Genomic DNA, 13,890 nt, shown 5'->3' with positions numbered 1-13,890 from the left:
CTTCCCTCTCTCTCTCTCTCATTCTAGACCGACCTATACACGTTTCCGATCTGTATTTAGAATACAGTTCATGTCACATAGTTACATCTATACTTAGAGAGGCTGAACACATCTGGAAACCATGCGGCCCAGGGCCAAAGCAGAGACAAAGAATTCTCTTTGTCTGAAAATCCCTTTGTGTAATTCATGTGACGACCACCAGTGTGAGCTCCGGCCACATGGTGTCATTAACATAGACTCCATCTTGAATAACGCAAGTTAACCCACCATTTTGAGTCTATTATTGCCACGCCTCCTCTCTCTCTCTCCTCCCATCCTGGCTCTAAATTCATAACGGCTCCGCCATCTTGTTTTGTAGTCAATCCGCCATTTTGAGAGTTTTTAGGCCTTGATTCCACGAATCATGATTGGCCGCCATCTTAGATGTGACTGCGTCATCGCCACGCCCCCTTCCTTTTCTCTCTCTCTCTCGCTCTCTCCCACACACACACACACACACACACAGACACTTTGATAGACACAGGCAGATACACACACACAGAGACACATAGATGGACCAGAGGTTACATGCGTGTTCTAAATTGTGATAAGCTGCTGTTGTTATCTTTGAAATATGGGAGTTTGTTAAAATGATAAATCATTAAATAACACTAACTTTATTTCACATACACACACATAGACACACATACACAGAGAGACACTTTGACACAGACACACACACACAGAGACAGACATACATAGGTAGACCGCAGGTTTTACATGTATTTTCTGAATTGTGATAAGTGCTGCTGCTGTGTTTATCTTTGAAATATTGGAGCTTGTTAAAATGATGAATCATTGAATAAACATTATAACTTTATTTCCCCTTTTTAATAAATACTTTTGTAATTAAAGTATCTGTAGTCTGTGATTATTTGTGCATAAGTGTGTGAATACAGCTGGATTATGATTGCCTGTGCTCGAACTTAGAAGCCTTCACTGTTTATTAAGTAATCGTTAATATTAAAATATTGGCATTTATCATTATGAGACTGATAATTATAGCTTGATATGTTGGTCCCTGGAAACCAGGGTGGTGCCCCCCTTTCTCAATTATTAATATAGATAGTATTATTCTTAAATTGATAATTTTATTGTTTTTGACTAATTATTTTCATTATTCTTGGTTGATAACCTTATCATTGTTAATTGATAGCTTGTACTTTCTAATTGATAATTCCTATTTTCTCATTAGTGGTTTTATTGTTATTTGATTACTGATCATCTTCAATTAATAATTTAATTATTTTTGATAGATAATTTATTATTTTAATAATCATATTTCATGATTATTAATAATTAGCCAACGTCAAGTCTACTCCTATTGCACAACAGTAATCACATTCACCCATTCACGTTGCGTGTAGTCTGTCACACATCAGTCATACGGCACAACTATCTTGCCAAAGGACACTTCAGAATGCAGTTTGGAGGACCCCAGGATTGACCACAACCTCTCTGACTCCTGACCCGCAGCTGCCCCCGACATCATGTCTGTCTTTACTGTTACTTTACACTTTGAGATAAACAACTGTTCATTAAGCTCAGCAAATACAAATAAAAGCATTTTAATTTATTCGATTACACCTTTATATATGTTTGCTTAATTTTTGGTACATGTATATTTTGATTGGCTCCTGCCCAGGTTGGATGGATATTTTTGTATCCTGTGTGAATGCAGTCACGTTCTGACTGGGGGGCTACACAGCCACCATCGACAGGATGCAGCCAAGACACATCCTGAACACAGAAATCAACATAATAATGAAGTTACTTGAGTATGAGTCCATGTTTTTAGGTAAATTCTACATAGCATACCTTCAAATAGAGGTGGATGGAGCAATTGCTAATAAGCTGGTTTCCTCCATTTTGGACTCTCCATCCCCTCAAAGGTCATCACTGTAAAAACATGATTTGCCCAGTTCAAACAAACTATTGTCCTTTTGGCCAGTGACAATCTGCTGGAGCAGCTCAGTGATAGTTGCATCAGTGGGGTTGACAAGGATTAAGTTGGATTCAGCAAAAAGCCATATATCATTGGTCTCAAGACCCTAAATTAAAATGCACAACTACCCTGATGCATACTCATGTGGAGTCGGCCAGCTGATGGAAAGGATGCAGGGCTTGTTTAGATGGGCTTCAAGATTTTCTACAGGTCAGTGGACACAGCCATCACAGAATATGACACACATTGCAGCATCCACCTGTGAGGCATAAAGCAAAAGGCATGGGGATACACAAGTGTGACTCACGCTGGGGGATGCGTGCACACATACGCACGCTCAGATTCAAAACCTCAGGCAAATAATTTCTTACGCTCTCTTTCATTTTTTGCTCTCACCCAGTTTGTAGAGATAGAATGAATGAATCAATGGTCGTGAAGTGATAGGCCACGGAAAAGCTGCTCTGGCACAGTGTCAGGGGCAGACCGTTAGCAAGTTAAAGAGGGGACCACAGCTTCCTCCGTATGCCGTGTTTGTCCAGTGAAATCTGGTATGGCGGCTTCCTGTTCCGCACAGTCTGCCAACACAAGCTGTGATCTCTGAGAGGGTCAGGATGGAGGGGGCATAAACACGAAAAATAAATGGTGAACTGTCTGCCATTTGGAGAAACATCTTATGAGATAAGAGATACACAGGGAGGACAAGAAAGAAAACACACTTAAGATTTGTTTGAATAATTCTTATTGGGGCTCTTATCTTTCAGTATGAAACTGAAGTCCCATTAATAATAACCACAAGTCATCAGTGTTGGTAATAAGAAAAGATTTCCTGACATAACCTTTTTATCAAACTAGTCTTGCACAGCAGCAACACTTCTCCCATTACTTCTCAGCATTTCAGCAACATATGCCAGCAAACCCACAGAAGAGGAGTTGCATCAGTGAGTTCAAGTTTCAGAACAGAGCAGGAGTGCATCAACATTAGAAATAAATTCAACACAAATAATGTTTGGAAAAGAGGAGAGAGAAGAGAGAGAGAAACATAGGGTGAGGGAGGGGAGAGACAAGGAACAGCATCAGGTTTCAGCTCTGACTAGTTGTTCGGAAGAAGCATTCCCATGTATATATTATATACATGGGAATAATTATACTAATCTAAAAGGATATTCCACAATTGCAAAGTGTATTGTGTTACTTCACAAAGTACACACAGTAGTGAGTCAGGAGGCCAGGGACTTCTCAGCTTATCAACTTTACAGTGACTGCAACCAACCAGATTTTTTTATCACATCAGCATCACTGTCAAACAATACTAGCATTGCCTTCAAAGGATTGTTATTTAACTTTTTTCTCCTGAGTAATAAAAGAAAATTGCTGTATATTTCCAGTCTTCCTTCAGAGTTTGTGTTTCAAGTGAAGACTGACCCTTCAAAAAAACAACAGTGAGATCTGTGCACTGCTATGATTGGATGAAGCAGCCTCTGCTAGCCAATCAGATGTGAATTCATCCCACCTTCACAGGCAGTCTACAAACAGAAACAAAAATTCCACTTGTCTTTTTTCTATTTCTATCCAACCATATACTAATAGATCGTTAGACAAATAACTTCAAAATGACCGAAAAATACACTTAGATTTTTTATGGAAAATGTAACTGATAAATATTACATGGACCTGTGTCATCTGTGTATGTATGTGTGATTGGTCATATTCTCAAAAACTGACCTTTGGCCTGGGGCTACATCACTGTCTGCTCCAGTAGTTCATATGGACTGGAAAACAGCAAAGCTTGTACACACAGACAACACACACACACATGTTCCCCTAAAGAGATGAATGGTGGTGATAGTCCTGCTTCACAGAAACCACAGTGGCTTAAACATAATTACTGTTTAACAGCTGCTGTGTACATTCTGTAATGCAGCTGATCTAATTTTAGCTGCCATTATCCAGCCAAGTTCTTAAAACAATTAGAAACACACTGTATAATGGAGACACAACAGTGTACTGGGAAATCCAATGAAAAATGCACACCTCATGTATCTTTACCAAACAGTCTATGATCTGGACTCTGAATTCTGAATTATACCACCTTAATCACAGATGTGAAATTAGAATTTTCTCTGTTTTCAGATATAAAGTTTCACAACTTTAAGGCAGTATTTATAGGATTAGATCCACATGAAATGTATATCTAATAACTGTTGACTATTATCAACTGTTAGTTTGGCCACATGAAGTATTGTGTTCTGTGGTCAATTTCTTTTAAGCTAAATTTTGGTCTCCTCCACCACCTCATAGAAAAATCAGGATTTTAAAGCTGCTCTAAGCTAGCTTCACATGCTAGCAGCCAAGTCAGTTGTTTATTGCTGGGCAGGTAATGTAGTAATAACACTTCTGTCTGTCACTGCAAGCAACCCTTCCACTTAATACATAATTGATTTTCATCAGTTATTGGTTTAGACAAATATTGATTACTTAAGCTTTAAAGAAAAGCACTTATCTTCATCAGTCTTCTGAAAGCAGTCATTTGTTAATTCTACTGAATTTTATTTGAAAACTATTCATACAAACTGAAGAACCAAGAAACCAGAGAATTAGCTGAGTCTGATCATATCTGTGTTGATTCCACATACAGCTCACAGTCAGATTGTATCCACATGAACTTTGAACAGAGCCTGAAGAGAGACTCCTTAACAACAGTCTTTTTGCCTTAACACTGTCTCACTTGATGAGAAGTTGGAATAGTTGCAATTTACTGAGTATGAGACTTCCCTTAAGCCCTGATTGTTTTAGGAGATAGAATCAACCCGAAGGTGGTCCTACCCGCACAGGGGTAATCAATTCTGCCACACATCGCTCTGTGCAGAAGAAAAGTTGAGAGAACATTAGGTCTAGAAGAAACCCTGAGCCTGTGATTCGGTAAGAGAAATCTAGCGGTCTTGTTGCTTGACATCTTCATGACATGTTACACAAGGCGAGTGATTACAAATATCTTGTCACATTCTCATGGCCTCTTTATCGCTGGGCTAAAGCTGCGATAAAATGACCTTTTGTTTCCTACCATCCCATCTTTTCTTGGACTCGGGTCTCACTAGACAACAATCGCTCCCTTATTTGCTCTGTTATATGGTTTATATATCATGCCTGCCATCTCTCTGACTGACTGACTTACTTGTCTTTTCTTTATTTTGTTTATCCCATATTGTCCTTGGGGTCTCATTCAACTCACATCTTCATAGATGTTTTCTCTCATAAAGAAGACGTCACTAGAAGCAATACTGACAGTAGCATTGACAGCAACAATAAACCCCTCTGTCTTCCCCTCTGTTGCCGTCTACATGTCACCCTCTGCCCCTGTGTGAACAGAGGGCCTAGTGTATCCAGGGGCCGTGAGTGAAGAACAACACCACTGGGGTCAACATCAGACTGGCCTGTTGAATCACAGGTTATCACGGCTTGTGCAACAGGCCACTCATGTCATTAGGGCTGTTTTGTTTGAGCATTTATACCATTTTAATTTATAATAACTCAGAATATAACACGGAAATGCTCTATCTAGTTCTAAATGACAAAAAATACAATAACAAGGTTTTTTATAACGTATCACCTTTTATATATTTGTTTAAGTTTAACTGAAATGAGTGTTTAGTGAAACCCATTAAAAAAACTGCCAGCCCACAAACATAATTTTTTTTTTTACTTCTATTTGTATGAAATTGTCATATACTGGATTTATGAGTGTAAATCAGATATAAAAAGGATGCAAATTTGCTTATAATGCTATGAAGATAATTGTTATGCTCTGGACTATTATCACAATGTTGTTTGATAACTGCAGGAACAAGGCTTTTGTGTATTCAAAGACAGTACCAAGCAATTTATATTAGCTTTTCTTAGTTTGTCAAACCTCAGAGCAATGAAAAAAAGCTTATACCAAGTATATAAACAACTACAACAACCACCGGAACTGTCCCCTTTCATCTTGAGGGACCTCCGCATATCTGAACTCCTCACCCTATCTCTGAGGCTGAGCCCAGCCAACCATGGAGAGTCCTAATTTCGACCTCTTGTATTCACAACCTTGTTCTTTCGGTCGCTAACCAAAGCTTGTGACGATAGGTGAGGGGTTGCAATGTAGACTCACCCATAAATCAGAAGATTTTCCTTGTGGCTCAGCTACTTCTTTTCCACAAAATGGCCCCAACAGTCCAGTACAATGTCTGCATAACTCCTGACACTGCACCAACCACCTGTGCACATGTGACATACATTAACTAAATGATGATGTCTGAGGGTCACCATGGAGCTGATGTTAAGATGTGTTAACGTGAGGCCTGACTAGGTCTCTGCTGACTATTTTTGAAATTACCTCTAGGAACAAGGAAAAGAAGGGTTGGAGTGGAGGAAAAGGGTTCTTGTGTAAAGTGAGGGAAGCAAAGAGGAATAGAAACAAAGAGGAAGAGTCAGGAACTGACAAGAGAAAGAGCAGGGATTTTTTTTTTTCTGTGGAGGAGATAGCAATGACACACACATTTATCATCCTCAGACAGGCTCAGTCTAATGGACGTCTGTTTGTTGTGACGGAAAACATGAAACTACTGGAGCAAGACCAAAGGGGCACATTGTAGAATTGGACTGAGCGACTACCTGCTGACAACGAGCCAGCCATTACTATACTGCAGCTTACAAAAACCTGCAAGAAGCCACATCTTAATGATGTGTCATTTTCACTTCCCTCCCTGCAAACTCTGAATGCTATTAGTGTCAATGTTAGTAGACTTACCAAGGGCAGGTATTGGGCTTAGCAGGCAGACCGTGTGTGCACTACTCATGATGATAACACCACCTGCTAACACCCTGACACCTATTGCAGCAGCCATGTTGGTGCTTTACTGGCCTCCATGCATTGTGTTAACCTCAGGCTGTCTCCCTTGTTGTGGAGGAGACACATCTGGATGATAATTATAGAATAGCATAAGAATATGGCTATGCACAATCCGTCAGTCTTCAACAGTATTTTCAATTGTAAGAAAATCAGTGATTGAAATCACTAAAAGGCGACTGACATTCATTAACATCCGCTGACATCTGTCTTTTGTCTTCTATGGTAAAATCAGCATATACTTCTGCATCAAATGAGAGGTCGTTGTCAGCTCTGGCTGTGATCAGCAGTGATGAAAACATGACATCCAGGTGATTGGTTAATTTGGCAAGACAGCAAGGTAAGAGAGCGCCTGTCTTGTTGTGTTTGTATATGGCCTATATATATATATATAGCGCTTTTCTAGTTTTGATGAACACTCAAAGCGCTTTACAGAGCATTTTTCTTTGCCATTCACCCATTCGCCCACACATTCCTACAGTGCATCTACGGGCAGCACTTTTTACATGAGAACAGCAAACCACGGGGTTCAGTATCTTACCCAAGGACACTTAGACATGCGGAATGGGGAAGATTCACGTTTTAAGCCACAGCGTTTGTGAAGGCATACATGACACACCGGGGAAAAGAAAACAGATACTTTACTTGCATTGATAGTTGATCATCTTTTTTTTTATAGATTAGCTGTGCCTAAAATACCTGCATAAACCCAATTTTTGGTGTGTCTGTTTTCAAACACAAATACAAACATTAACAGGAACTCAATGTTCTTTTAAAAAAGAAAAGAGTCCAGTGATGTAGACTAACTGGCTGACTCGGCACATGTATGTCTACCATGTCCTTCTCCACTAAACAAAACAAACCATGACCATTAAATTAGTTATTTCTTTTTAAGTTTAACGGCATAACAATGCATTAGTGTTTGAGACCTTTACATCGGTCAGATCTCGTCACGTCACATTATGTTGGATTATACTGATGTGTTGGGACTTCTCCCTCAGGTTTTGGCTCATGGCCTCACTCCTGACAGGAGATGCTTAGACAGGAGAATCTTAGACAGGAGAATCTTACGTCACACCACTCACACGCAGCAAACACATACAAGTCCCAAGGTGAGTACTGCCTGTGTCATTGTGCGAACCACCGTCTAATATCACATCATAGCTACAGCACTGGACTAACAACTGGGGAGGATGAAGCCGGCAATTATTCAAAGCGCCTAAACACCACTGAGTGTGGCAGCTAAATGTGAGCATGCTGGCCAACCTCCTGCCCAGACAAACAAATCCTGGACTTCAGGGTGTCATCACACAGCTTCACTCCACCAGGCAGGGCTTGTCACAACATTTGTGTTGGTCCAGTGTTCCCTGCCGGCTGCAAAATGCTACATTATATGAAGCATTGGCTGCCTAAAATAGTGTGGATAATTTAAAAAAAAGCTTGATAGCTTGGCTATGAATGTACCACCCACCCACATATGAGAATCTTTCGAAGCGTATAGGATGAGAGTGACGAAAAACATTTTATTTCCGTGAGATAATGTGAACCTGGCAGCAGCAGTGTCACAGGAAGGAGCGTGCTGCTGATGCTCATCCACACCAAGACATAATTTGACCATTTTGACTGTCATATAAGATTAAGATGAATTAAGATACATTTATTTGTCCCAAACACATGCACAGACATGCACATGCAAGGAGGGAAATTTAACCTCTGCTTTTAACCAATCTGGTGCAGGACACACGGAGCAGTGGGCAGCCATGTACGGCGCCCGGGGAGCAGATGTTGGGGGAGTAAGGTGCCTTGCTCAGGGGCACTAGACAGGGTAGAGAGAATCCTCTTGGATTTTTGGACAGATCAATCCAGGTTCGTCTTTTTGTTGTTTCTCCGTGGAGTCAAACCAGAGACGAACCAGAGACCTTTTCTGCCCATAGTCCAAGTTTCTGCCACTAGTCCACCGCATATTGAATGCATCAGTTGTGAATTCTTCTGCTATGCTATGTCTCTATGAGTTGTGCATGGAGAAAGATTTTACAATCTCTAAATGTAGTATGTGAGATAAGGTTGAAGGCTCTGAAAACAAGCATGTGGACCTTTGATATTTGGCAATGCTGTTACAGATTTAAATTATGCTTTCTCAAAGGACTGCAAAGATACCACCTAAAGCACCATGCTAAGACCATATTAGTACGAGCGAATTTTAGTTTATTCCAAGCATCCTCATGTTTATAACGTGATGCATTTTCCTGCCACTGCTTCACTGATCAATGCTATCCTTGGTAGAGTGCAAATAAGCGTTACAGTCTACTGTCAGGTGCAAAGAAACAGCCGGCAAACATAACTCTGATAAATCCAACCCCCTCCCATCAGCTCTCTTGTCAATGCTACACCCCCAAAACACATGAATGTGCACATCTAACTGCTAGAAGCCGACTTTACTGTTGATGAGGCAGGCAGATCAGTTAGTGACTGACAGGTATAGCTGCCAATCGTTACATTGAGAACTAATTAAATTATTGATCTTATTAATTACAGTCATGCAAAGGAGCGATCGTCCCCAATTTGATTTACTGTTACTTATCAGGATGTGTGCTAGTATGTTATTTTGGTTGTGTTGTGTGCATGTTAACAAGCAGCTGCTGTTGTTGCTAATTTATTAGTGTGTACTGTACGGTGGGATCACAGTTTATTTATTGTTTGATTGATGGCAAAGTACTAACCAATGAACATTCAAATATTTTTCTGCTGTTAGTAAGGAGCTGAAGGCAACAACATCACAATGAAAACCCACGACCCTTATACAAGTGACAATTTTGTACGTTGTTTTCTCAAAATTGCAAGAGGACTACTTCATCTAGACATTCTGCCATATCAACAACATTGTCTCACATAGCCGCTCTATAATCTCTTTGACACTAAAGCAATGGTAGAGCCTACATATCTAATGGAAGTGATCTTTGCGCTGTTTAGGTAACAGGCTCCAGCACTAGAACACTTCATGGACATGACGGGTTATTTTTACCAAAGATGCTTGACTGTTGAAGCATTTAACCTCTTAATGTTTCATCTCAGTGGCCAGTTGATCGGCTGCTGAAACACGAAACGCCTTCCATTTAGTGCGTTTGACCAAATGGTTGAGCGTGTTTGTTCATCTGTGAGTGGTGTTTAGCGCCGGTGACAGGGCTATTGTTGAATATGCTTGGCTCTATCTTCCCATTGCCATGGCTGAGTGGGCCCGGGGCTGTGTGATAAATCAGGGACTCGGTAATAAGCTGCTTATGTAAACATTATTATTGTGCCTCAGCTGCTGCATGCTAAGGCAAACATGTTGCTAGTATGGACACTGAATTACTGCAACATTTGCAGAGGCAAAGAGGTAGCTGATCAAATGGTACTATTATCATGACAGGCAGGTATACAGAGACTCGGCTGACTGTGCAAGCGTTACTTGTTTTGACTGATTTGACAAAAAGAGGCAAAGCTATCAAAGATGGACAGAATTTGAAGAAGGACAGTACGAAAGAAACAATTAGTGACATTTTTGTATATTCCATCATCTTGTTTGGAATGAATCGTAGGTTATTACATTAAGTCATCACACTTGTATTTATCAAGCTGCCTGTTCCAGTAACTAATGAAGCATCGCGTTATTTCATGCAGTGCACGGAGTCGTGTGCTCAGCGTCATAAGCTGTCAGCTACTCCACCACCCCAGCCTCTACCTTTTAGCACCAAGGCCAACATGGTCTCGGTAAAAGATATTCATCTTGAACAAACGTATCTTGCCTGCTTACGCCCACCAGTTTTTTTTTTTTCACATGTTCCCTGTTTAATGTAAGCATGTTGCATGGCTAATCCAGGGAACATCCAAAGAATGGAGCCATCTGTGCCTGGAGTAACTGTATTCCCATTTGTGCAATAAATGGTTAAATCATGACAAAGTGTTCCTGACTGAACTATCTTAAATGCATTAATAGTATTATCTTGTCTTCATTTAACTTGATTAATCTCATAATTTTCTACATTGTCACCATTGTGCGCTATCGTCATTTGCGCACAGCGTGTATTTGGTTATTAGATATGAATGGCGGCAGAAGGAATGTCCAAAATAAAATCCTTCTTTTTGGACACAATGTGTCTGACAGAGGTATTTGCCATATTGTGTTATTTGCCATTTCTTTTTCCAGTTGTATTTGACCCCAGCAGATGATTTAGCTATCTAGCTTTAAATAATGTTAACTCAGTAGTTGAAAATAACCAGCTGAAAAAAACAAGACTCTTAAATGTGGAATAAACACTTAAATGGGTTAATGCTAAATGCTAAAATACTAAACCCAAAGCTACATGGCCCAGGAAAACATGTAAAGCACCTCACCAGCTGATGATCCTTATACAAGACACAGAAACAAAGGAGCCCGATTGTTTTTGTATTACACACTAGAGCGAGAACATTTGTAGTAGAGAGTCATTTTCCTAATATAGCCCTGTTTGGATGTTGACTGAGGAAAATACAATATAGAGCACAAGTCATGTTATGAGTTTGAGGACAGTCTGCTAAGATTAGCAACTCTTTAATTTAGTTGCATCTAGTGGTGAGGTTGCAGATAAGTACATGAATGTCCTTCACATTACCCTCTCTTACGAGAGTATAAAATAATTTTAAGCCACTGTTTGTTTTGTCTGCTTTGGGCTCCTGTAGAAACATGATGGACTCCATGGTAGAGATCCCTCCAGATGTACGTATAAACGTCTCATTCCAATATAAAAAATTAAAAAATTGTATTCTGCCGACAGATGACCGTAAAGCCTTTACACACTGGCTTTGGGCATGATAGCAGATTCCTAATTTAGACTATAAACTTGTTAGCAAAGCATGCTAACATTGTCTGCAACACAAATGAACAACACTGTTCGTTCAATCCATTCAATCTTCATTCTAGTGGTTTGATTTTGTAAAGGCAGGATTGCACCTAGCAAACTTTACATAATATTACTTATAGAGAGCTCTGTGCACACGGTGTCGGCATATCGAGAAGCCACAGCCTGACACACCATGCTTAATTGTGGTGGCTATATCATTATTGGACAATAGCTTTTCAAAAGAGTAGTGTAAGAATCTGCAAACCTGATAATAAATCTAATGCTATATTTGAATTGAAAAAAATTGTATCACTTCAATGCTGTAACATGGAACATAAAAATAAAATGGCTAACGAGCCATAGTCTAGTGATGCTTCTGAAGACCCTTCAACATAATTATAATTATGACATAGGTAGCTGATTTATTCAGACTGTGACGTGTTCAACATGAAAAACATTCAACAAAAGTCCAACTTCACACTCACATGTATTTGTGCTACCACTACAGCAGCCTAATCTCTGCATTATTCATCAACACATGACGATAAGATGGAAAAGGGAACCAGGTTTGTGTACGCACACACACACACACACACACACACGCGCACACGCACGCACAATCACACCAGACATCCAATCCAGGCCCTTATAGGCAAACAGTGCTGTGTGTGCTGTGGAGGGACTTGTGTGTATTTGAGTCCTGCATTACTACTATTCCAGTGTCAGTTTACATGTGAGTACTAATGCATGAACTGGACCAGAGAGCAGCAGAGAGGTGGGTGAGTGACTGCGGGGGTTTCACATGTCCTCGTGATCTTATTGAATTGGTGATCAAAAAAACAGAAGCAGCAGTTCTGGACATTATGAACTTTTCATACCATGTCGTCTCATCTTTCCTCACATCAGTACCTGTTGTACTTACTGTACATTATGTAATGGCCGGTCTTGTCACAGTTGGGAAATACTATTACACGTCCGTTCTCAATTTCGTTCTGCAGTTTACAGCAACGTGATCATTTTAATGGTCACACACTCTCAGAAATGACTCACATAAAGATCACCATTAGTTGAACCTCAGAAGGTAGTGACAGATAATGTGGCCAATTAGCAGACCCCAGTGGAGCACAAGACGACTCAGAGAGATGGCCAGTGAGCTAATGAGGAATCCTGAGACAGAAATGATGGACAAATCTCTTGCACTGTACAGCAACACATCCTTCTGCCTCTCTCTTCCTCCCCTAACCCCTGACCCATGCTGTGAGGTTGATATGACTGAATGAAAAATGTGAGCGGACGTGGCTGCAGCAGAGATACAACAGAGGAGCAGAGGTCATACACACACACACACACACACACACACACACACACAGGAGGGCGTGATGAGGAGGAGATGCGGCTACCTTGCCATCCCAGGTGTCCCTCACACACACACACACACACACACATTAATCCACAAGACGCAGGCAGCTCTATCACAGTGATGGACAGACGGCTCAGCAGGGAGATGTGGGAAATGGACCAACCTGTCCACACGTCCTTCTGACAGCTCACGCTTCCAGGCTCCCTCCGTCCACCACGCCGAGCACCGAGGGCCACCTCACTGGCCAGAGAACTGGAAAGACTAGACAGAGAGTCGGAGGCACTGTGGAGACAGCTCAGGAGAGGAGAGAGTGCTGCTCTGAAGGCTTTTATAATCAGCCTGCAGCTCCACCCCCCACCAGTCTCCGACTTTGGCCCTCCTTCGTTGGTATGGCAACAGCCAATCACCACGCAGCATAACGCGAGCCTCCTCCTCTGCGTCCTCCTCCACCTCCTCCTCCTCCTCCTCAGTCAGCCTCTGGTGTTGACAGTCACACACCAGCATGAGCTATGGAGGCATGTGTGTACATTTGTGTATGTGAAAGAATTTTTTTTCTGATTTTGTGTGTATGAGTCTAAAATCATTTGTGTGTGTGTGTGTGCATTTGTGCATCTTATGCCAATGCGGTTCTGCATGTGCAGATGTAATCATGTGTGAAGACTGCATGTGTGTTAATGTGGGTTTCTGCTTTTTTTCTTGCATGTGTAAGGGGCATGTGCCCTGTTCAAGAGCCACTGTTTGTTGTGATGGTGTGTGTGTGTGTGTGTGTGTGTGTGTGTGTGTGTTTCCTTTAATTAGCTGTGCA

General features: G+C 40.9%; 1 protein-coding gene across 1 annotated transcript in view; it reads right to left on the bottom strand.

The window, feature by feature from the left end:
- cdk18 (cyclin dependent kinase 18) overlaps positions 1-13,315 on the bottom strand; it is a 40,559-nt gene extending 27,244 nt beyond the window's left edge. Inside the window, exon 1 of the mRNA XM_061070187.1 lies at positions 13,249-13,315. The gene's annotated coding sequence lies outside the window, so the exon portion shown is untranslated. The remainder of the gene's footprint in view (positions 1-13,248) is intronic.
- Positions 13,316-13,890: the final 575 nt, after the last annotated feature.

This window comes from Limanda limanda, chromosome 4 (assembly GCF_963576545.1).
Source record: "Limanda limanda chromosome 4, fLimLim1.1, whole genome shotgun sequence".
NCBI lineage: Eukaryota > Metazoa > Chordata > Actinopteri > Pleuronectiformes > Pleuronectidae > Limanda > Limanda limanda.
The sequence above is the reverse complement of the archived record's forward strand: the minus strand, read 5'-3'. Positions and strand labels throughout refer to the sequence as shown.